General features: G+C 50.2%; 1 protein-coding gene across 1 annotated transcript in view; it reads left to right on the forward strand.

The window, feature by feature from the left end:
* LOC122691454 (translation initiation factor IF-2-like) overlaps positions 1-25,812 on the forward strand; it is a 125,822-nt gene that overhangs the window by 13,445 nt on the left and 86,565 nt on the right. The gene's annotated exons all lie outside the window — the stretch shown is intronic.

Here is a 25,812-nt window from a genome sequence, read left to right on the forward strand (position 1 = left end):
TAAGGTGTGGATGTTCTGTCCCCTCCCTTGGTTGACCAGATGCCTCTCGTGTGCCCCGCATTAGTCTGTGCTAAGTGTCAAACTCAGAGAGTTTAAGAAGAGATTTGTACAGTCAGAAAGTAGAAGCTAAGTTGATGCAGCCAGAGCCACCTCACAGGCTGAAAATTTCAGAACTATTGATCATGGCCATTGGGTGGGTGAATGCACTTAGCTCAGGGGTCTGCTAGCAGAAGAGGGACTTGTGCTTGAGAGGGATTTGGTTTTGGCCGCACGGCCCCTGCCATCTGGCTGTGGATCGTGGTGCTGGCCCGTCTACTCCAGTCTGGCCCTGGGCCTGCGTGAGAGTGAGTAGGTGAAATTCCAGAAATATTTAAGTATATCTATACTTTATTCCAGTGACCTCAGAATAATAAATCATTTTGTCTGTTGTTTGGTAACCTTTTAGTCCTGCCTTCCTAATCCCTAATTGGCAAAGCAGTTGCAACACCAAATTGCATAGTTCTGATGTAACTATGTAAATATTAACATGCTAGGTCCTGGCTTTGGTCAAGTTTAGTCTTTATAATTTGGGTTTTATTCGGTCAAAATACGCCTTTTCTTTCTTATTCCATGGAGTGCTGGAGTTTCATTAAAACGTGTAGAGCGACAGTGTGCCTCTTGTCCCCAGCAGAGCTGTTTCCCGCCCTGTTTTCAGTCGCACACAGTAGTGAAACAAACAGTGTGAAAGAACCCTCTGCCCTGCGGCCAGCCACAGCAGTTATCCACCTTGTGTGGCTTTGCTTCCTCATCCCTCCCTCCTGTGCCTGCCCCATGTCTGCCACCTGAGTGCTTAAAGCGGACCTCAGCATGGATTGCCCAGCGGGCTGCAATGTTGGGGTCCCTCTGTCCTCTGGAAGAACTACTTGCCTTCTGCCTGGCACTTCAGCACTGGTGAGCAAGCCCAGGTCCAAGGCTTCATCGAGGATTGACTGAGTCTAGCATTGGTTCCGTGCTTCTAGGACTTTCCTGCTTCACACAGGATCATGTACAGCAGGGTGAGGGGAACCAAGCTTTCATCCTGACGAGTGAGCAGCCTCCGAAAGCTCGGCACTTGCATCAGTGTGACGATCACGCCAGGGTTGTGCGTGTGCTGCTTCGCTTGAATCCATGCGTCTTCATATTTTTGGTACCACAATCCATCTTTGCCCAGTGGGAACCCTCCGAGGTGCTTCTGAGTCCTTTCAAATTCTTAGTTTTTATTTTTCATGTTAAATGCTTTATCACTTTAATTTTACATGTTGATGAGTTTGGACAAATTTATACATGCATGTAACCTACATCACAATCAAGATAAACCGCTTTCATCAGCCCAGTCTACTGCCTCACCTAACCTGCTTCCTCTCACAGATTAGGTGGGTCTTTTCTAAACTTTTGAGTAAATGGGACCATCCACTATGCACTTTATGTGCATTCAGCTTTGCTCACAGCATCATGTTACTGACACTTACCTGCGTAGTGTTGTTCAGCAGAGGTTGATCCCCCATCATCACCAGCAGCATCCGGTGTTTCACTCTTTGCGCGTCCCCATGATGATGGATGAGCTTCCCTGGTGGCTCAGATGGTAGAGAGTCCGCCTGTCAATGCAGGAGACTCTGGTTCAATCCCTGGGTTGGGGAGATCCCCTGGAGAAGGGTATGGCAATCCACTCCAGTAGCCTGGCAGGCTATAGTCCATGGGGTTGCAAAGAGTTGGACACGGCTGAGCGTCTAACACATTAATGTTGATGGACATTTGGGTTTTTTGCTGTTCTTTGGGGCAGTGATGAATAAAGCTCCTGTGAACCTCCATGTACAAGCCCCTGTGTGCACTTGTCATTTTCATCTTTTGAGTGAGCACTTAGGAATGGAATTGCTGGGTCTTAGGCAAGTGTAAGCTGAGGTGTTAGTCACTTAGTCGTGTCCGACTCTCTGCGACCCCGTGGACTGTAGACTGCCAAGCTTCTCTGTCCATGGGATTCTCCAGGCAAGAATAGTGGAGTGGGTTGCCATGCCCTTTTCCAGGGGATCTTCCCAACCCAGGGATCAAACCCAAGTCTCCTGTATTGGCAGGCGGACTCTCTACTGTCTGAGCCACCAGGGAAGCCCGTCCAAGTGTAGGCTTAACTTTATAAGCAGCTGCCGAGGTGTTTTCCAACGTGGCTGCCTGCTGTGCTCTCCAACCAGGAAGGTGCCCGAGATTGGGGGTCAGAGCTGGGAGGAAGCTGAGGCGAGTGAGCCCTCTCCTGGGGTCCCCATCGACCAGGCCTGTATGAGCCTGGGGAGGGCACCCCTCACAGTATCACCTGGGTGCCTCATTGCCCCCATCCTCATCAGCACTTGGTACTGTCAGACATTTTAAACATTTTTTTAGGCATTTTAATAAGGGTATAGTGGTACACATTATGGTTTTAATTTTCATTTTCCTAGTGACTAATAATTTTGAGCATTTTTTTCATGTACTTATCTGCAATCTTTGATGAAGTGTCTACTTTAATCTTTTACTTATTTTTTATTGGGGTATTTTTCTTCTTATTAACGAGTTTTGAGAGCTTTTATGTGTAGTCTGGACACAAATCCATGATGAGATATGTGTTTTGTGAATATTTTTCTCCAAGTCTTGGCCCTGCTTTTTCATTTTCTTCATAATATCTTTTGAAGAACAGAAGTTTATGATGGTTAATTTATCAATTTTTGTTATGGTTCATGCCTTTTTGTGTCCTCTCCAAGGACTGTTTGTCTATCCCAAGGTCATGAATAATTTTTCTTATGTTTTCTTCCAAATTTTTTATTAATTTAGCTTTTATATTTAGATTTGTGATCCATTTCAAGATAATCTCTGTATATGGTCTGAAGTAAAGATTGAGATTCATATATTTTCATATGGATATGTATTTGTGTCAGCAGTGATGGTGAAAGGACTATTTTCCCCACCCCCACCCTACAGATTACTTTGGTGCCTTTTTGAGCATGAATCAACTGCTTACCTTTGAGTCTATTTCTGAGTCTCTCCCTTTGACCTGGATATCTGTTTTCACACTAACACTGTCCTGATTATTTCGGCTTCATAGTATGCCTTAAATACCATCTTCTAAATTTGTTCTTCTTTTCCAAAGTTATTTTGGCTATTACAGATCCTTTGTATTTCCATGTAAATTTTAGAACTGGCCTGTCAGTTTCTGCAAAAACAATCTGCTTGTCTTTGTCTGGGATTGGGTTGAATCTATGGACCAGTTTGGGAAGAGTTGCCATCTTGCTGTACTGACTTTTCCAATTCATGAACATAGTCTGCTGCTGCTTTTATAATGCTTCGGTCTCCCGTAACTTCTCTCAATAGTGCTTTGTCGTTTTCATTGTCAGGTCTAGCACACAGTTAAATGTTTCTCTAAACATTTTAAGATTCAATTGTAAGTGATATTTAAGTTTTTTCATCAATTTCCACTCAGTTGTGCTTATACAGACCTTATACAGAGGAACGTGATTGATATTCAGTATTGACCTTTATCCTGACACCCAGCTCAGTTCTTGTTCTAGCCACTTTTTTCTTTTAATTCCTTGGGGTCGTCTAGGTAGACATTCACATTGCTTCAGAATAGAAGGTTTGTATTTTTTTTTAATTGAAGTGTAGGTGATGTGCAATGTTGTGTTAACTTCTGCTATACAGCAAAGTGGTTCAGTTACACATATATATTCTTTTTATATTTGTTTATGTCATGGTTTATCACAGGATATTGAATAAAGTTCTCTGTGCTCTACAGTAGGACCTTGTTGTTTATGAGAATAGAAGTTTTACTTCTTCCTTTCTGACCTGTGTTCCTGTGTTGTCTGTTTCTTCCTTTCTGCTCTGGCCTGGACCTCCAGCATTAAAGTAAAATTGAGACAAGTGGACATTCTTGCCTTGTACCTCAAATTAGCGGGGAAAGTCCAATATCTAATCATTAGGGCCTGTGTGTTCTCTGGATTTTTCATAGATGCCCTTTATTGGACTGAAGAGGTTCTATTATATCTCTGATTGACTTGGAGTTTTTATCATAACCAGTTGCTCAGTTTTGTCCAAAGCTTTCACTGCATCTTTTGAGAGGATCTCATCGTCTCTTTTTTTTCTGCCTGAAATGGGGAAATTTGTTGATTGATTTTTAAAATGTTCAATGAACCTTGCATTCCTGGGATGAATCCCACTCAGTAATAATGTGCTATTATTTTCATACGTCTCTGGAAATGGCTTGCTTATATTTTGCTAAGGAATTTTGTGTCTGCTCATGAGGGGTCTTCATTGGGTTTTGGTGTCAGGGTAACAGGCCTCATAAGAGAACATTCCCTTTCTCTGTATTTTTTGAATGAGTTTGTATGATTTTGATGTTATTTTTTTCCTTGAATTTCTAGTAGACTTCAGTGATGAATCCATAAGGATCTCTGGATCCAGTTAGAATGTAATTGTTTCACCTATTTTCGGTGTTTTTTTTTTTCTGGTTGCTTTCTATTTAGTCAGTTGATTCTGATTTTTTCACATCAAGTTGATTTCTCAATATTTGTATTTAAGCTTACAACTAAAGATAGAAGTGAGATATATAGTCCAGGGGTATTCAGACATGACAATAATTGTGCATTAAGATTAGAAAGACTGAAGCATGTAAAACAGTACGTGCTAGGCAACAAGTGGGAGAGGCCTTGGGGTCACCCTGTCCCCCACAACCAAGTTTCTGTGTGTATTGAGAATACCAGATGGATTCAGGTGAGGGTGGGTCTCCTTTTGATTTGGATTCTGTACTTGAGACGAATAAGATGAGATTTGGGGACAATCAAAATTGTATTTAGGTGGAAAACTTCGTTACTTGAAGCAATGCTTACTCCTAAGCTGCTGCTAAGTCACTTCAGTCGTGTCCAACTCTTTTACCCTATGGAGCCCGCTAGGCTCCTCTGTCCATGGGATTCTCCAGGCAAGAATACTGAAGTGGGTTGCCATGCCCTCCACCAGGGGGTCTTCCCCACCCAGGGATCGGGCCCATGTCTCTCATGTCTCTTGCTTTGCTAAGCAGGTTCTTTACCACTAGTGCGAGCTGGGAAGCCCTGCCAGCTCCAGAGGGCTGGGCAGAATGCCCAGGAAGGAGTCAGGACCCACACCAGGGCCTGTGAGAGGCCTCTGCCACCCCATTTCCCTGAACTGTCCCTGCTCTGCTCACCCAGGCTGCAGGGAAATATGGGTGAGGGCAGGGAGCTGGGGGCACAGGGGAGGCCGGCAGGCTGATGATGTCAGGGCATCACTGCGCTCTGACCAAGCTCAGGCTTCAGTCAGGGTCACAAGGTAATGGAGTAAAGAGTGGAGGGAGCGCCTCTCTTTACTGGAGGCCTTGCACCAAGATGAGGAAGTGACACACATACCTTTGCTCCTAAAACTGGCAGTGTGCTCACATCTGTCATCTAAATGGTTAACAATGAGTAACATGAGTTAATACAAATAATTTGTAATAAAGCACTAGAGTATGAAATCCCCAATGATCCAGAGGCACTGGCACTCCTTCCAAGGAGACCTCCTTGGGAGCAAGAGATGCCTCCACTTGCTGGGCGCATTTTTGCAAGTCACCAGCCCTCTCTGAGCCTAGGAGCCCTTGACTTAAATGATGGGCTTAGCCTCAAGCTGCCTTGTCAGAGCTGTGGGCAGCGACTGGCGGGCAGAGGGCCCACCACTGACCTGCGGCTGCTCTCTCTAGTGTGTTCCTGTGCTGAGCTGTGAGCCTGTGACTCAGCAGGGAAGGTGGGCTCATCCTCTGACCTGAATTTACTGTTGAGTGTGCCGTGTTGTGTTATAGCAGCTTATCAAGCTCCTGGTGCTCAGTCTAGAGCCTTGCTTGGTTTAATGGCCAGTGCTTAGCACTCAGATGTTGAGTAGTAAATTCTTGTTCAGTTGAAAGGTTTGCTTAACCAGCCACTGAAGTACTCTGAGGGAAGCCTTAAGTTCTTTGGTTTGAAAAAGTTATCAATTTGGTAGCTGAATTCATGTACTTAAAATCCTGTTGTGCTACAGAAGGACATTTTTGTAGCTTTCTCTTTAGTGAAAAACAGTTGTCCGTCTGATTTTAAAGGACTGTTACAAACATGGGATAAGGAGTTCATGCTCTGAAACTCGCCACAGTCCAATCCTTGCCTTGTGGCAGTCATATGTGATCCAAATCTGCAGTAGGGAAAGGTGTTCTTTGGAAAAACCGCACATCACATGTAACATGGATGATTCTGCTGTAATATAACGGTGTGCATTCCTAAAAATCAACACATCCTGTAAAATCACGCAGTGAAAACCAGAGGGTTTGTGGGAAAGCTGGCACTGGGGACACAGCCCTTAAAACTCTATCAGTGACAAGTAAGGCTGGAAGCCCAATAAAAGGGCACCGTTTCCTGGGTTCAGTGGGTGAACATGTCGCCACATGGTGACCCTGCATGTGACAAAGGCAAGAGTTTGCAGGCGACATGAGTGGAAGGGGGTCCTAGAGGGGCCGGAGGGGTCTGGTTGGGGTGGGAGTGGGTGTGCCTAATGAGGGGCCCTAGGCTTGGGGTGTGTGCAGCTCTGCTCAGTGACGTATCTGAGTTCCCCAGTATTTTTTGGCGGATGAAATTACACATGAGAAGATAAGCAATTTGTCTTATATTCAGACCGTTCCCTAATACATCAATCGAGTTGAACAAATTTGTGTTTTCACAACAGGCATTGCAACAGGGCTTGCTGGGGAGCTGTCTGGGTCATCCTGGGTTGAGTCTGTGTAAAGTGAAAAGTTGACACACGTCATCCTACACTGTTGAATAAATTTAAAAATGACCACTTTTCTCAGCCAGAGACTGTTGAAAAAATGAAAAGCAAAACAAAAGAAGGCAAAACAAAACAAAGGCTTGGAGTGTCTGCTAAGCCAGTGACCCATCCAGAGGCAGATGTGGGCCAGTTAGTGCCCCCAGACCTCCCCTCCGGGGGCAGGCTTTCCCTAACCACCCTTCCTGGGTCTTCTGGCCCTCGGGCAAGGAAGGAAGTGTGGTTTCACATTTCCATGGTTCCACGGATCACACTACAGACCCCTCCTGTGCGAGTGTTGTGCAGATGCTGGGAGGTGAAGCTGGCGAGGCTCGACGTGGCTGGCAGGGCGCCGGTGCTGGGTGCAGATGTGGCTGGCAGGGTGGGAGAAAGTGGATTAGGAAGGCAGAGCTGTGTCCAGCGGGCATCTTGGTGGACACCGCATTCAGGAGGGATGCATGGAACAGGGCTCAGCTGTTGCCCTGTCCACTGCTGACGGGCACATGTGCTGCCCTTGGACACAGCCGAGGTCAGGATTCACTTCTGTGACCTCCTGGGGATGGGTCCCTTCCTTATGGGTGGCTGGGGGTCCCCAGCTGCCCACACATGGCACATCTGGGCCAGGCAGGACATGGTGCCCACCCAGCTCCTGTCCATCTTCAGGGGAGCTGAGGACAGTGGTGCTTGACCTCAGCCCTGCAGGGCCCAGTCAGCTGGGAGAACACGTCCAGCCTCTCCATCTGCTTTGCATCGTGGCCCGGAGTTCCGATGCTTCGCAATCACTCTCGGCCACATGTTTTGGAAATTACCCTCCACAGCACGGCCTTGCCGATGACTTCAGCTGGCTCGCGCTCCCTCACAGTAATGTCACAGGACACGGCCTGCCTGCCATTCCAGCTCAGACCTGGGAGGCTCTCGGGGACCCGAGGTCCCTCCATGCTCCCCTCTCCCTGACCGCAGGCCTCCCCGGCCACAGCAGCTGCCGCCTCTCAATCATTTCTTCACCAGTGCTCGGCCGACCTGCACTCCACACAGAGTAAGGGTTCCAGAGGTACTGCCTTGGTGGTTGGCGGGGTAGCAGACCCCAAGGATGTCCACATCCAGACCCCCAGCATTCGTGGATATGTGATGGGGTCTTTGCAGGTGTGACTAGGTTAAGGGCCTTGAGGTAGAGTATCCAGGTGGGTCTGTGTCATCACAGGCCCTTACAAGGGGGAGGCAGGAGGTCTGAGAGCAGGGGAGAGGTGGTCACAGGGGCAGGGGTGAGGTCAGAGAGGCTGGGGGCCTGTGTGCTGCTGCTGTGAGGATGGAGGGAGGAGCCTTGAGCCTCTCGAAGCTGAAGGGGCAGGAGCACAGACTCCCCCAGCCCTTCTCCCCAGAACCTCCAGAGGGAACTGTCCCCCAGCCCCTCGCCAGAGCCCCGTGAGGCCTGGGTCTGACTTGGGACCCCCCTACTTAAGGTCAACTTGTGTGGCTCTAAGTCACCAAGTTCACGGTTGTTTGTTCCCAGCAGTCACTTCTCTGCCCTGCTCAGCTCCCTTCCTGGCTATAAATGTGAACCAAAGGGCAGGGCTCTGGTTGGTGGGTTCTGATGTTCTGCGCCAGGGCCGGTAGGCTCAGCTAACACCCGCCGCCCCCAGGTCTGCTGTGTGCTGAGCTCCGTGATGTCTCTGTGCCGGGAGATGGGATCACATCCAGGCCACCTAAGCTGTGCCTGCCCAGTGTCACAAACTCGTCAGGACTCACACAACCCAGGATGGCAGTGAGTCAGCCCGGATTCCGCACGCTCACCCACCCAAGCCGCACTGCCACTTATCAAAGCATTTTTGGAATAGTTTAAAGCATCCATACCTCCTTCCTTTGGATGTTCTTGCTGGTGACAAACCTTTATCTTGCAAGAGTGGATTCAAATTTCAGGACAAATGAAAGTGGCTGGAACAGAGACTCACTGGTGTCCTGGTCCTCTGTAAGTGAGGTTGGAAGGCTGCCTGGCGGCTCAGCAAGGGAGGATTAAGTGAATTAAGACACGTCGTCAGCAGGTCTGCAGGGCCCCTGCAAAGCAGACACCCGGTGGACAGAGGTGCTCTGGGGTGGATGGGGGTTTATGAGGCAACGGGCACGGTGGGCTCCCTGGGGAGAAAGCCCATGGTCGTTTCAGCCCAGGGCTCCTGGGGATCTGGGAGGTGGTGGTGTTGAAGGAGGGCACCTCCCTCTGTGTTCCTTCTCTCAGCAAACCTTGATGGAGGGAGGTTGCTCTTCTGTGCTGGGTGGGCTTGGGGTACAGAGTGAAGAAGAAACATGAGATCTGCTTGAGTGCATCAGCGTTTATTTAATAAATCCCTAATTGATGGGTTTAGATAGTTTGGGTTTTTTCCTACTACAAACCACGTGGCAGTGAGCATCTTTATTTATCCATCCTTGTGTAAACATCTTATTAATGCCTTAGGATCTACTTAACATTCAGACAGGAATCCAAGTAATTACTACAAAGCTTGCTGCCCCAGCTTCCATTCTGCTGACCCAGGGGTCCCCCACGCCTCTGCTCTGGGGGTCAGGCCTGATGACTGCTAGGCTGATATGGCTTCAAGGAGGTGCAGGTGGTCAGGACTCCCTGCCCCCATGGGAGGTAGAAGTCAGCTGACTGGGGCAGGGGCCATGGGCATTCCTCACGGCAGGGCTCCTGGGCAGCGTCCCCATTTCTCCCCCTCTTTCACCTCCCAAAGCCTCCTTATCCCGTCCATATCTGCTAAGGAGTTTCCCTGGCACCTCTGCTTGCCAGCCACTCTGGGGTTCCAGCCCATTCCGATGGCATCTGGCTAGAAGAATTTGAGTCGGGTCTGGTTGTGACAGTGACGCCCCCAGAGAGTTCACCCCAGGTGGTGTGGAGCTGGGAAGCCACCCCGAAGCCACCCCAGGGCCTGCTGTTGACAGGAGCTCCCTGCACAGCGTGGCACCACCTTGCCAGGGCACAGGGTCAGGCTCCCTTGGTGCAGGTCTGCATGTCCCTGGTAATCAGGATGCCCACAACCCACGCACCTACAGCCACATGTGTTGTAGGGTTGCTGGGGTAAATGATGGAGCCCTCCCATGAAGCTCAAAGGAGTTGAGGATTGAAAACTTTGCCCTTGGCCTGGGGACATGAGGAAAAATGTGACCAGAGCTGCCAACACCCTTTTACACAAGTTCAGTGCTGGAGAGAAACAGTTCACACAGATTAGAAGGTAGAACTGTTAAACACTGTTGAGAGTCAGAGAACATAGGCCTATAATTGTCTTCACATATTTGAACTCAAATTCAGAAGTTGATTTTTGTTGAATTATGTCTATAAAATTTTTCTCAACTTTTATTAGTTTGGTGTGGAGAGAGATATATAAAACTTCAGTCAGTCAGTCAGTTCAGTCGCTCAGTCGTGTCCGACTCTTTGCGACCCCATGCCAGATGCCAGCACACCAGGCCTTCCTGTCCATCACCAACTCCCGGAGTCTACCCAAACCTATGCCCATCGAGTCAGTGATGCCATCCAGCCATCTCATCCTCTGTTGTCCCCTTCTCCTCCTGCCCCCAATCCCTCCCAGGATCAGGGTCTTTTCCAATGAGTCAACTCTTCGCATGAGGTGGCCAAAGTACTGGAGTTTCAGCTTCAGCATCAGTCCTTCCAATGAACACCCAGGACTGATCTCCTTTAGGATGGACTGGTTGGATCTCCTTGCAGTCCAAGGGACTCTCAAGAGTCTTCTCCAACACCACAGTTCAAAAGCATCAATTTTTTGGCACTCAGCTTTCTTCACAGTCCAACTCTCACATCCATACATGACCACTGGAAAAACCATAGCCTTGACCAGACGGACCTTTGTGGCAATATAAAACTTAACCATTGTTTAATACTTTATAACAGACAAGTGGAGTTCCCAGTGAGGAAGAAGCTCCCTTTCTGCCCAGGGATTTGAATAGAGCAGGAAGTTTGCCCCCCAAAATGAGCTCAAACCTTACCACCTGTGGGCCTGGTAACTGTGTTTATAGTATTTCCATGGCACAGAGTCAAGCAGATGAGACTTTGGGTAAAATGGAGGCCAGGGAGCTAGTGAATGCAGGGTCTCCAGACACCCCCAGAAAAAGACAACTTAAGCCCAAGATGAGCACATAGTGGAAAAACCACATTAGGAAATGAACTCTCCTGAGGAATAACCAACCAACCTAGGGTTAGCACTCTGTCAACTAGAAATAACAGAAATGAGATAAATGAAATAAATATGAAAAAAATGAAATAAATATGTTTACTTAAAATTACGAAATATAAAGGGAGGAGTTAGAATGAAAGACCAGAACAGGAGAAATGGATTTGGAATTGAACCTGAGGATCTTATTTAAATGAAAAAATGTAGCCTTTAAAATAAATGAACTCACTGGGTAAGTTACACAGAAAAAACTCTAGCAAAGTCAGTGAGAAGGAAGGATCTAAGGATACAAATGAGAGAAACAGACGTGGAGGAGAGGACAGAACCATTTAGAAAACAGAGCTGGAGTGGGGAAGTCCAGTGACAGCTCCTGGGATTTACAAGTGGTGAATGGGGTATGAGAGAGGCATTAGAAGATACTGGGGGAAAAGTCAGGGAAAAAACCTTGCCCTCCCAGTTATTAAAATAACCCCAGCCCTCCTACACTGTTGGTGGGAATGTAAATTGGTGGAGCCATTATGGAGAACAGTATGAAGTTTCCTTAAAAAACTAAGAGCTACCATATGACCCAGCAATCCCACTCCTGGGCACATATCCAGAGCAAAATCATGGCCTGAAGGGATACATGCACCCAGTGTTCATTGCAGCACTGTTTAGAGTAGCTAAAGCATGGAAGCGACCTAGATGTCCATCTACAGAGGAATGGATAAAGATGTGTACATGTATACACAGTGGAATATTACTCAGCCATTAAAAAAGAAGGAAATAATGCCATTTGCAGCAACATGGATGAACCTAGAGATTGTCACATTGAGTGAAGTAAACCAGACAGAGAAGGAGAAATAGCATATGACACCCCTTATATGTGGAATCTAAAAAGAAATGATATAAATGAACTTATCTACAAAACAGAAACAGAAACAGACTGAGAGACTTAGAGAACGAGCTTGTGGTTGCCAGAGGGGAAGGGATAGTTAGAGAGTTTAGGATGAACATGTGCACACTGCTATATTTAAAATGGATAACCAACAAGGACTTGCTGTATAGCACAGGGAACTCTGCTCAATGTTATGTGGCATCCTGGATGGGAGGGGAGTTTGGGAGAGAATGGATACATGTGTTTGTATGGCTGAGTCCCATTGCTGTCCACCTGAGACTGTCACAACGCTGTTAAGCAGCTCTACTCCAGTATAAAGTTAAAGATGAAAAAAAATACACTCCAAAGCAAGGGTACTTCAAAAGCACGGTGCAGAGACAGGTAAATGGATGTAGAAAATAGAGTCTAACATGTGGCCCTTTAAATGAGAAGTTAGGAATTTGGAAACACTTCAAGCAGAGGAAAAGATCATTCAAAAATATTGATAGTACAATTAATTCACCTTTTGGAAAAAAATAACGTTGGAACCTTACCTCATGTGCAAAATAAAGCCTGTGTGGTTTAAATGGCAAAAATATCAAAACAAAATATAAAATCTATAGAAGAAAAATATATTCATAATTCTACTGTAGGAAAGGCTTACTACCCCAAATTCCAAGTCCATAAAGGACAAGATGAACACATCCAGTGGTGTAAAAACTTAAGCTGTTGTGTAGCAAAGACATGAAGGCAGAAGTTGCAAGACATGCGTCAGGCTAGGAGGCAGTGCTGCATGTGGAGAAGGTAGCCCTGCCCCCCAGAGATGCCTGCGTTTGAATGCCTGGGATACCTCTTGCCAAAGGGACTTGGACATGTGATGAAGTTAAGGCTCCTTAGATGAGCTTTTCCTGGAAAGGGTGGACCAGTGTCATCATAAGTTCCTTACAGGAGGGAAGCAGGAAGGTCGGAGTCAGAGAAGGAGATGTGACCATGGAAGTGAAGGTCAGGCTGAGCCCCGAACCAAGGGATCTGGCGCCTCTAGAAGCTGGACATGGTAGGAGATGGATTCTCCTGTGGAGCCTCCAGAGGGAACCAGCCCTGCAACACCGTGAGTTCAGCCAATGAGACCTGTTTCAGATGTCTGCCCTTCAGAACCATGAGAAAAGGAGCTCCTGTTATCTTAATATGTTTGGTGAATTTGTTATAGCAGCACCAGGATGATTATACAGACGTAGATATTCAGGTCAAGTCTGTTGCACAGATACCTCATGTATATATTCAGATCAAAACTTTTATAGATTATGCAGAAATAAAGGGCCAAGGATCTGAATAGTTTCCAGAAGAAGAAATACAAATGGGCCTGAAGGCTGCTTCTCAGAAAATGATGAGGAATCTGTCATCAGGAGTCAGAGACCCAGGCGGGGGCATGGCTGGGGGCACCGTCAAGGGTTGGGGGAAAACTGTGTCCATCAGAACTGAGGGACACCCTGGCCAGTCGGCCAGCTGTCCTGGCAGATGTCAGCAACCCAGCCTCCCGGGCCATCTCCTCACGGCTCCCTGCTCCTGGGATGTTCTGGGAAATGGCTTGGGAATGGCCAGATTCCATCCCGTTCCTGGCTGCTAAAGGCAGTTCCCCATCTGAATGGAGGTCGGGTTTCCAGGCCCCTCTTCCTCTCCTCCCTTCTGCCCCAACCCGCACATCACAAGGCACTGACTCTGTGCTCGCCCCTTCGTTATTGATGGAAGTGCAACCCCAGAACATTTCTGTAAACCAGCTTCACTGTTCTCCCTGTGACCCAGAGCAGGGCTGTTGTGTGCTGTGGCTTCGAATCTTCTCCCCTACTTGAGGCCGTGTGACCCGGCAGGTGTCACCAGGCCAGGCCTCCACCCCTGTTTACCTCATGGGCTGCCTGGAGAGGATACTGGCTGTGTTGGGGGTGGGCATGCATGGTGGTGTCAGGTGTGCTTGCTCTGACTTCATCAGCTGGGTGCTCCATTTGTTTTTTAAGTGGGCAGTGTATACCCTGGAGGGTGTGAAGCCTTGTTCCTTTCTGGAATATCCTGATGGTCACGTGCTGGGCACAGACAGAGCCAGTGTCCTGAATGCAAGGCGTGACTCATTTGGGAAAACACTCCTAGTAATCGTCTCCAGGCTTGGGCAACCTTTGATCAGGAAAATCTCTGTTTATTCTATGATATAAATATGGAAGAAATCCATTTGTTCCAAAGTGGATGCAAATAAATCCCAGCGGATATGCCTGCCCGGCCAAACTGCCAAGAGCTGGGAGGGGAGGGGGGCAGAGAGCCGGCCAGGAGCGTGAGGGCTATCCCCACAGCCCACGTATCCCCCAGGCGGTTCTCACACTGATGGCCCAGGGCCGTCCCTGAGCTGTGGCGCCTGTGCTAGCTCATGGTCCCGGCCCTGCTTATGCACAGTTTGGGGTCAGTGAGACAGTCTGGATCCTTAGCCAGAGCAAGGGTGCTGCTGTTTCTGTGTGTGTTAGCTGTCTGACTCTTCCTGAAGCCTCCGATAGCATCTGGCCCTGGGCCTCCCGCCTTGCCTGCCTCCCTTCTTTCCCTTGCAGACATTTACCAGGAGCCAGCCATGTGCCAGGCATGGGAGAAGCAGCAGAGGGTTCCAAGAAGAACCAGTGTATTTGGGGAGAGAGGCATGGAGAGCTGATTGCATCCAGCAGAAGGGAGATGGCAGAGATGGGGTAGGAGGGAGCAGAGGAGAAGCAGAGGGAAGCTGAGGGGGTACATATGGGGGTGCAGAGGCAAACTGGGGAGGCAGGAGGCAGGAGCAGTTCAAGCCAAAGTGCAAAGTGAAGAACAGAGCAGGGAAGGGTTGGAAGAGGCCCTGAAGGCTTTACTAGAAAGAGAAGCCCAGACTTTGTTGATCTGTGAGGAGTCTGCTACCAGTCATTTACACTTTAGTTTGAAGTTAAGCCAAGGTGTTGCTTTCTGTGGGTGGATTCTCATTTTATGTTTGGTTTCTGATTGTGGAATGAAAACTCTGTGCTCCCAGAAAGGATTCCAAACACCTTCTGGTGGTATTTGGAGGAGTGGTATTTGGAAGAAGGCAAGGGGTGGATGATCCACAGTCTGGACCATAGGGCTCAGGCCGTGCACCTGGGCTTGCACCTCCTGTGTGGGGGAGGCTGGACCCCTGAGTGTACAGCCTGGGTGCTCTCTGGGGTGGTCTAGGATGGGTTCCACCCCTGGGGAACTGCCTTGTGCTACCAGCTGCAGCTGTGTCTGTCTGTTAATGGGGCTGTGAGTAACTTTGATAACCAGGCACAGTATTGCCATAAATAGACTAAAATGTGACTAAGTATTTACTTGGTGTCAACTAGCTCTCTGAGGTCCTGGGGAGGCAGCGAGAAGATAAAGGATAGCACGTGTTGAGTCCAGCTGCCTTGGCTCTGATGAGGGGGATTAAACCTCTGTCTTCCCCTCCTCTACTCTGACCGTTTATCCATTATGTTTCAAATCCCATCTTGTACATTTTCCGACCTGTTTTCGAGGTCACAGATGCAGCAGTGTGGTGGGTTAATTTTTGCCTCTGAGCCCAGACTCTAAGCTCTGAGCTTCATGTGTGCGCCTGTGTGGCCCAACAAAACTACTCCTGCTGATGGGGAGACAGAGTTGAGATGACGAAAGCAGGAGTCCCCACACTGGACTTGGCAGCAGTCTTCACATGGTTTTCTGTCAGTGACCTTAAATTCCAGGCTAGAACCTGTCACCTCTGGCTTTGGTGAAATGCCACTGTTGCCTTTTTAAAGATTAAAGAAAAAAAATTTTTAAACCTTAAGTGACCTGAGCCCCTAGGGGAACAGTGAGTCACATTGCAGGGGAGTGGCCTGATGGTGCAGTCAAACTGATCGAGCTGATCACTGGTTGCACTTAGGGAGCAGTGATTGGGGAAGTTTCAAACTTGAACTCACAATGCATCCACTCACTGCTCTGCTGTGCATGTACCCCTCACACTGGCTCAGAGCCTACCCCACCTCACTCCCCTCAGAGCCCACTCCCCTCACTCCCTCAGAGCCCACTCCCCTCCCTCCCCTCAGAGCCCACCCCCCCTCCCTCCCCTCAGAGCCTGCTCCCACTCACACTCCCCTCAGAGCCCACTCCCCTCACTTCCCTCAGAGCCCACCCCTCTTCCTCCCCTCAGAGCCCACTCCCCCTCACACTCCCCTCAGAGCCCACTCCTCCTCACACTCCCCTCAGAGCCCACTCCCCTCACTCTCCTCAGAGCCTACCCTACCTCACTCCGCTCAGAGCCCACTCCCCTCACTTCCCTCAGAGCCTACCCCACCTCACTCCCCTCAGAGCCTACCCTACCTCACTCCCTTCAGAGCCCACTCCCCCTCACACTCCCCTCAGAGCCCACTCCCCTCACTCCCCTCAGAGCCCACTCCCCTCACTCCCCTCAGAGCCCACTCCCCTCACTCCCTCAGAGCCCACTCCCCTCACTCCCCTCAGAGCCTACCCCACCTCACTCCCCTCAGAGCCCACTCCCCTCACTCCCCTCAGAGCCCACTCCTCTCACTCCCTCAGAGCCCACTCCCCTCACTCCCCTCAGAGCCCACCCCCCTCACTCCCTCAGAGCCCACTCCTCTCACTCCCCTCAGAGCCCACTCCCTTCATTCCCCTCAGAGGCCACCCCCCCTCACTCCCTCAGAGCCCACCCCCCTCACTCCCTCAGAGCCCACTCCCCTCGGAGACCACTCCCCTCACTCCCCTCAGAGCCCACCCCCTCACTCCCCTCAGAGTCCACTCCTCTCACTCCCCTCAGAGCCCACTCCCCTCGGAGACCACTCCCCTCACTCCCCTCAGAGCCCACCCCCTCACTCCCCTCAGAGTCCACTCCTCTCACTCCCCTCAGAGCCCACTCCCCTCAGAGGCCACCCCCTCACTCCCCTCAGAGCCCACTCCCCTCACTCCCCTCAGAGGCCACCCCCCCTCACTCCCTCAGAGCCCACCCCCCTCACTCCCTCAGAGCCCACTCCCCTCGGAGACCACTCCCCTCACTCCCCTCAGAGCCCACCCCCTCACTCCCCTCAGAGTCCACTCCTCTCACTCCCCTCAGAGCCCACCCCCTCACTCCCCTCAGAGCCTACCCTACCTCACTCCCCTCAGAGCCCACTCCCCTCACTTCCCTCAGAGCCTACCCCACCTCACTCCCCTCAGAGCCCACTCCCCTCACTCCCTCAGAGCCCATCCCCCCTCACTCCCCTCAGAGCCCACTCCCCTCACTCCCTCAGAGCCTACCCCACCTCACTCCCTCAGAGCCCACCCCCCCACTCCCTCAGAGCCCACTCCCCCTCAGAGCCCACTCCCCCTCACACTCCCCTCAGAGCCCACTCCCCTCACTCCCCTCAGAGCCTACACCACCTCACTCCCCTAAGAGCCCACTCCCCTCACTCCCTCAGAGCCCACCCCCCCCACTCCCTCAGAGCCCACCCCCTCTCACTCCCCTCAGAGCCCACTCCCCCTCACACTCCCCTCAGAGCCCACTCCCCTCACTCCCCTCAGAGCCCACTCCCCTCACTCCCTCAGAGCCCACTCCCCCTCACTCCCTCAGAGCCCACTTCCCCACTCCCCCATCAGTCTGTGTGGAGGCAAATCCCAAGCACTCTTCCCAAAATAACACGCTGCAGGAGATCCTGGCTTCTTTTGCCTTCTGACCTCTGTGGTCACGTGCTACTTATGCCCCTCTGCACGGTCACCTGCAATCTTCTGGCTCTGTGTTGCTGTGTTGAAGCCCTGGGAGAGGCCTGAGGGCAGGGGGCTCCAGCTGCAGTCTCATCTTCAAGATGAGGGAAGGGGCCATAGTTGCTCCCAAGTCCTCCCCTCTGGGTCCCCTAGGGAGCCCACAGAGCAGCACAGTGGGCTGGCCTTGGCACCCTCCTCTCCCAGGAGGACGGCTCCTGAAGCAGGACTTGGGCCTGTGACTGCACTCCTTGCCCCCGTGACTGCACTCCTTGCCCCCAGCAGGCCCACCCACCCGGCCTGGTGTTGGGAGGCTCGGGGCCCTCCTGCATTTCCTCTGAGTCTGGTCCTAGTTCTGGCCTCAGTGCCGCCCACCACCCGCCCTGCCCCGTCCCCCCAGAGTTTGGACCCCAGGGCCTGCTTGCTCCCTTCTGGGCTTTGGGTTCTGGGTGGGAGACTCTGTCCTTGGTCAGCTGTCTGCTTGGCTGGCGTCCACAGGCCTGGCCATGGCCCTCGAGGCTGGTTGCATTGGCTGACCACCTCTCAGCTGTTCACCTACCTTTTCCTCCTCCTCCCGGCAGATGCCAGGTCAGCTCATTCCTGATCAGGCAGATCACAACTCCTCACAACCTGGCAGCAAGCTTCCTGGGGAGGAGCTGGGGCTCAGGGCCACCATTGGAGCCTGGGGGGCAGCACATGGGCCCCCCAGGGACCATGATTCTCAGGGTCTTTGCCGACCCCAGCTTTGCGCCTGGGCAGCCTCCCAGCAAGTGTGAAGGCAAGGTTTATTGGTCCCTCTTGTCAAACTCCATGCTTCTATAAATTCTCTGGATTCGTGGCTATTTGTGGGTCACCTCTAGACTAACACTTTTTTATACAGCTTGTTACAGTGTGGAGATCTGGGGGCATGAAATATTATAATAAATACTTGTGAAAATCAATTTCAAGCGGCTTTCCTCTCTGAAATTCAATCGGAGCTTTCTGCTCTGTTTTGTTTTGTGAATCAACGTTCTGAAGCACGATCCACGGCCTCTGGGTGAAGGACTGACCTGCCCTCTGTGCTGTTTTCACGTCCATGTGGCCACAATAACCTAAAATACAAGTAATTGCACCCCTCTTACCCTGAGATCTATTCAGAGCCTGGAACAGTGCCCAGGAATCTGCATTGTAAATCGGCCCCCAGACAACTCTGCTATAGGTGGTCCTCTGACCACACAGCAGAAATTCCGCCCAGCTCCCCATGTGAGCAGGTTCATGACAGCAGGGTGGGGCCTGTGTGGGAGCTGTGGGTTCCGGGTTTGGAACCTGAAGTCCTCGGGAGAGGCCGATGAGCCCGGCTGTGGTGGGAGGCCTCTGTCTGCACTCTTGGTTTATTTATGTTTTCATTTTTACTGTAGTAAAATATACACACCATAAAATTTGCCTGAGGCATCAGGTACATTCACCTTGTTGTGCACCCACCACCATCACCATCCACAGAACTTTGTCATCTTCCCAAAATGGTGCTCTGTTCCCCAGTAAACACACACTCACGGCCCCCTCCCCCAGCTGCAGAAGCTACTCTCAGTCTCTCTGAATTTGTTTATATAAGTGGAATCATACAGGATTTGTCCTGTAAGACTGGCTTGTTTCATTAAGCATAATGTCAAGGTTTGTCCATATTGTAACATGTGTCAGGATTTCCTTCCTTTTTGAAGCTGAATAATATTCCACTGCATGGATGGACCACAATTTATCATCACCCATCAATGGACACTTGACTTCTTCCACCTCTTGGCTATTATGAATAATGCTGCTGTGAACAGGGGTGTTCAAACCTCTCTTTGACACCCTGCTTTCAGTTCTTTTGGGTGTGTACCTAGAAATGAAATGCTAGATCATGTGGAAATTGTAATTTAATTTTTTTTGATGGTGCTGGATTCTTGGCCTAATTGACAGTTAACGTGCTCTGTGATGCTGGGGAACGCTCTCCTTGTCCCCTCAGTGGGGTTCATCCAGAATTCATTTCTAATTCACCATGTGCCCTCCTGCCTCCCAGCCCTAGAAGAAGTTGCTTTACTCTCCTGGATTTCAGGACTCTGAATCCAGCCAGGGCTCCCCTGGGGGCTCTCCGTGCCCAGGATACCCCCACTTCACTCGTAGATGTCCCCATGGTGGGTGTCACATACCCAGCCCAGCCCCCACTGCCCTGTGGACATGAGTCCAGTGTGGGGCACACCAGCACACACACACACACAGGGCCCTCAACTGCATGCTGTCACAGTACAGAGCAGGAACAAAGGGCCCAGTGAAGCAGGGTGGTGGGGAGTGGGGAGGGAGGGCATTAATTGGGTGGAAGCCAGACTTAGGCAACAGCATCAATTGGCCCCACTGCAGAAGTGCTAGCTCTGGGAGGAAGTGCTGCACTCTGCTCCATGGGGCAGTGGGGACACCATGGGCAGATGCGCAGGGTCTGAGTCCTGCCGTCCCGAGGCAGTCACAGCCAGCAGGTGGGTGTCAGACGCAGGAGATTGCTTTACTAAGTGCTCACGACTCACTGATCCCTGGAGCACAGACCTGATGTTTCATCCCTGAGAGTGATGTTTCATTCCTTCAGAGTGAAGCCTGCAGGGCGAAGCTCCCAGAACCCAGAGCACAGCGCAGCTGGTCGGTCCAGGGCAGACCTTCTGGGCAAGCTGTGCTCAGGGCCGTAGCATGTGGGTGACATGGCCTCTGTGCCACCTCCACCACCCGTGGCTGACACCACATGGCAGGCTGAGTGAGGCCACACCACCTGTGCCTCACTGCCAGCCTTACTTTCCTGAGTAAGATAAAGGAAATTCATGGAGCAAAAAACTCACCTAATTGTCACGATATTTATAAAAATGATGGATATTAGTCTGGAGATTTCTTGTTATTCAACAACAAAACAAAGAAGGAAAGAGAGATCTATTTTGCCCCCAGTAACTTCAGCCATGTCTTTGCCCCCACCCTGTAGAGTGGTTCTGACAGCTGGCTCAGGGAACCTTGGTCAGTCTAGAAAGGTCACATGTCATTCAGCCTGATGTATTGGTAACTTAGCAACAACTCAGCATACAAAAGTGAAGAGCACACTGCAAGTGTGTGAGTGTCCCCCATGGAGCCCTGAGGCAGAGCTGGCCACAGAGTACCCTGCTTTGAACCGGCTGCACGCTGGGCGCCGCACTCTGTGTGGGGGTGGGGGGTTAGAAAGTCCCTGGGGACACAGACTCTGGGCAAGACCCGTCCCGCAGGACAAGAGTTGAATCTGCCTCTGCTTAAGTCATTTGTTACAACCAAGTGTGTCTGTCAGCCCAGAGCCCCAGTGTCCTCCATGTGGTTGCTGGCGCTGACATGGAGCACCCTCATCCTTCATGGGGTTGTCCTTCAACAGCAGCAGATGTGCTCTGTGTGGCCACTTGAGTTCTGTTAAACATTCTCAGGGGCTCCCTCGTTAGGGCCACTCAAGAATCAGAAACTGCAGTTCACGGGAAATGGGTCCAACGCTGGGCAGGAGGCATCATGTCACTTTAGGCACCTAACTATGGGCATCCCCGGGTTCACCACAGCAAAAGCACAGATGCTTCTGCTCGGGACAAAGCCGAGGGACCCTGGACACCCAGGAGACACGTCCTTGCCCAGGGGCACGTCTGCACTGGAGGGTGTGTTTCCTGCACCAACCACACATGCTCTACTCTCAGTGCCCTCGTGCTGTGAAAAATGAAACTCCTGCTTCCCCAGCTCTCAGGGGCAGGGCTGGGGAGTGGGGTGAACCCAGTGGAGAACTGACTTTAGAGAAAACCGGGACTGAGTAGGGGAGGTGGTAGGGGGAGAGGGCAGGCAGCTTAGGCTGTTGATGGCAAAACGATTCTGAGAAATGGAGCAAGAGAAAGGTTTCATTTTTAAATGTGTTAAAAAAGTTACCACTTGGCTAAAATTCCACACCAGGCTCTGCTTTGCTCTGGAGCTAACATGCAACCTCTCAGCCGGCTCCCCAGTCTTAGTAGGGTCTCCGAGGGTCCTGGCCCTCTCCGGTGTTTTCTCCTCCCAGTGCCGCGGTGGCCGGGGCCTGGGCAGCTGTGGGGATCTGCCGGCCAGCCTCCTCTGGGCCTCCTCCCGGCCTGTGGCAGTGCCAGCCCCAACTGAGTCACAGGGAAGCCAGGCGCCCTCCAAATGCTTTATTCCAACTGTCTATGCTACTTGGGAAAAACCATTAACTTCTACCTGGATCTCTGTATGGAATTTTGGGTTTTGGAATTTTTTAAAAACCAGAGTACTTAGCAATCAATAAATCCCTTCCCTTCCTCGAAAATAACCTCACTTCCAGAGAAGCTGTCACTTTCCCGGAATCTGGAGACCCGCATGCAGCTCTGGGAACAGAGTCTTGCTGTGAACACTCGCTGCACGTTTCCTGCACAAACAGCCATCTGACGAGTGGCCAGAGTTATACCATTTGGGTTTTCACTGATGATTTTGGACCCAGGGCAAGTTTCTGTCAAGAGGATTTGCTCCAAATGCCGCCTCCTACGTTTCACTCTTTGGGGAGGCGCCAGGTGCTATGGGTGCCCCGCTACCCTGGCCCGACCGGTACCCGCAGCCAAACCATCATCCCGCTTGGGACTGGGGAGCCTGGGAGGTCCAGGCCATCCCGCCAGAGGGGCTTCGTTCTGGAGCTCCCGCCACCCTGAGTGTAGAGGAACTGCACCAGTCGGCCAGCGCCATTTCTGGAACCCTGGGTGAGAGCCCCAATCTACCCCAAACAGGACCTCTCTCGCCATCATGCGTGGGCAGGGAGGGGAGGCTGGAGCCTGCACCGTGGATGCACTGAAACCTTTCCCGTGAGCCTCTTGGTTGTAACCATGTCTGACTAGGTTTCCAACAACATCTGCGCCCACACACCTAGGAGTGTGATTTTTGCGCCAAGGTGCCGTCTAAATGTTGGTGTGTGCGTTTAGATGCCCACTTTCAAGGTGCTCTACACTTCGGCCGACACTGTGTGTCAAAGTTCCTTCTGATCCTGTTAATCTGATGGGCTCACACGGCCCCTCCTGACTCTAGTTTGCTTACTGGCAGCTCTAATGCCAAGAGAAGGGGAGGCTGCCTGTCCTGGCCACGTGGTGCAGTGCACTTTCTGCACGGCAGGTGGTCTGCTGGCTGGCAGATCTGACTCCTGCCCCTCCAGGCCTGGGTGACTCTAGGAGGGCGAGTCTGATCCCTTGTTGGGCCAGTGGGCTGGCCATGAGGGAGGCCCCCCGCCTCACCTGTGCTGTTGACCCAGGGTGTAGGGGTGCTGCGGGTTCTGCTTGGGGGGGTCAGAGGCACCTGGGCACCTGTTCAGGGAGGCACCTGGACACCTGCATGGGGCAACCTCCTTTTCCAGTAAGAGAGGGGCTAAGAAAGAACTGCCTAGGGCTTGTGACATGGCAGGGCCCAGAGTGTGACAGTGAGTACCATGGCTGACCGAGGGTGGCTCAGGGCACCGCAGACGCACGGATGGAGCAGAGTGCCTTTCCTGCGTGCCTGGATGTGGAAGAGGCCGCCAGGGCCGTTTCTGACCGTGATGTTCCCCGAGCAGAGGTGGTACCCAGAGCAGCAGGAGGCAGGCGCATCTTCAGAGGCGGGCACGTGTGCTCCTGTGACCTCACTGTGGGCAGGTTTGCTCTTCCCTTTCCTTAGCCACTCGTGTGGCCCACACGCGTGGAAGAGCCTGTGCATGAGCTAGGCACAAAGGATGGAGAGACCTCTCCCCGGAAACATCCACTCCCCGCTGGTTTTCAGGGAGGACAGTGGAATCTACTGGATGAAACAGACCATCTGATCCACGCAGTGTTTTCGGGATCATTCGATGCCTGACACACAGCAGGGCCCCCACAGTCATCTGCACAGCAGCCTCCCCCACGCACGCCTAGCTGAGTCCCAGGAGGGGCCTCTCCCCTCGTAGGATGCAGCTCTGCTTCTCCCTGTCCTCTCCTTGAGCTCCACCCTGCTTGTGCCACCGGACTGGAAGGGTGTCGGGGACAGAGCAAAGTAGATCTTGCTGCTGAGCAGGACCCTGGGCTTCTTGCCCCTGCATTTGGACGCTCGTTCCCTGCCTCTGCCAGTGTTGCTTCTTGGGGTTGTCTGGTGCCCCCGCAAAGGCGAGCAGCTTGAAGGCCCACAGGTTGGTGTGTAGACCTTCCTCTGGTCCATTCTTTGCCTGGCCCTGTGGGCCTCCACCTTTGGTGGGCAAGACCTGGTGCCGGGGTGTGTATACCAAACACATGTGTCAAGGGACACTTTGACTACCCAGCTGTGACTTCACTTTACAATCTCACATGTAAGATGTGACTTCATGGCACTGAATCAAGGGAAAAGGAAAATGTATCATCCCTTTCTCACCCCTGTGGGTCTTTTGCTTCCAATGTGGGTGAATTATGTTCCTCTAGACTCCTGTCTGCAGCACAGGACTGTGAGGGTCAGAGCTGTTGTTTGTGTGTGCGTGAGGTGGGGTGATTGGCCGGGCAGGGGTCGCCAGGAGGAGTAGTTTCTCATTAATTTTTTTGGGCTGTGTGGCTTGTGGGATCTTGGTTGCCTGACCTGGGATTGAATCTACACCCACTTCAGTAAAAGGCTGGAGTCCTAACCTCTGGCCTGCCAGGGAATTCCCAGCAGTTTCTGAACAGAACCTTGACAGGAGATGGGGAGGAAATGCCCAGATCAAGAAGGGGAGGGGTAGCACTAATAAAATTACCACATTATAGTCATAATAATTACTGTATTCATTAAGTGTGATGTGTGCTTTTGGTTATTTAATCCACTCAATGACCCTTTGAGGTAGGGACCATTATCTCATTTTACAGATGAGGAAACAGAGGTCCAGGGGGATGAAATGAATTCTTCAACCTGAGCTGAGTCCCACGTCTGGACTAAGTGTCAGCACTCAAAACTCAGGCAGAACTTGAGACATTAACCACTATTCCAGAGGCAAGGATAGACTAAGGTGTGGAAACTATAAAGGGAAATTGCAAGAATGTCAGATCTGATTTTAAAAACACATTATTTAAATGATCTTGACAAGTAGAAGCGATAACCTTCCTTTTAGAAAGGGAATTTGTCTAGCTGAATGAAATAACTTTTTAGTAGCAAAGCAAAACAGTCTATCAGCGATAATCATCAGATGTTCCCAGCTAAATGAGAGCACATTTGCAGGTTGCTTCTCCCTGTGTAGTGACAATGAGAGATGGACAAAGATCAAAAACATGCTTGTAAGAAAGTCATTTATTTGGATGAAAAGTTATATTTTTCCATTGACAAAAGATACCATCTTTGTCTTTCAGTTTGACCATTTAGTCTGTGTACATTTCATGTTATAACTGATATATTAGGGGTTTCATCTAACATTCCAATCTAAGTTACTGTGTGTTTTTAATTTATCCTGATTATTCTGTGTTGTTTTTTCTCTCCTTTCTTGCCTTTATAAACTTTATAATATTTTTATACTCCCCTTTGTTAGCTCGATAAGCACCTTTGTTGTTCTTTTAGGTTATCATAGAGATTAAAGTACTCTTTTAGAGTTGTCAAACTCTAATAAATATTAGTATTTCTAAAAAAGACAGATAACCTAATTTTTTAAATACCCAGAAGTTTTGAATAGGCACTGCATTAAAACAATCTCCAGATGGCCAATAAGCATATGAAAAGGTGCTCAATGTCATTAGCTATTAGGGAAATGCAAATGTTAACCATAATGAGTACCAGTATACACTCAGTAGAATAGCTAAAATAATTATTTTCATTTGCAAAATTTCTTTTGATTTATCTTCCAACTTACTAATTCTTTCTTTAGTTAGAGCTAATTATTAAGTTCTAAATTCCAGTTATTCTATCTCTTAGTTCTAGAACTTTTCTTTGATTCTTTATTATACCAAAATTCTCAATCATGTCTTTTATTTCTTTCAATATTTTAAGGGATTATTGAAACTTCATTATTTGAATAACTTATTTTCCATCTTCTGTGGCTCTATTTCTATTGCCTGTAGTTTCTCTTGATTTTTGATCATGTTGTCCCATCTCCTTAAATGCCAAATTACTTTTGATGATGCTGGTTATTGTAAATGAAACAATATAGAGAAAACTCAAGGCCTAGGACAATGTCATCTTCCTCCATGAGAGGATTTATGTCAGCTTCTGGCAGGCAGCTAGAGTGTTTGGAATGCCATTGTCATTGCTACCTCATCAGGGTTTGAGTTCCAGAATGACTGGTCCTGCTAAACAGTGCAACATGGTGGCAAGTGAGGT

Source organism: Cervus elaphus, chromosome 4 (assembly GCF_910594005.1).
Source record: "Cervus elaphus chromosome 4, mCerEla1.1, whole genome shotgun sequence".
Lineage (NCBI taxonomy): Eukaryota > Metazoa > Chordata > Mammalia > Artiodactyla > Cervidae > Cervus > Cervus elaphus.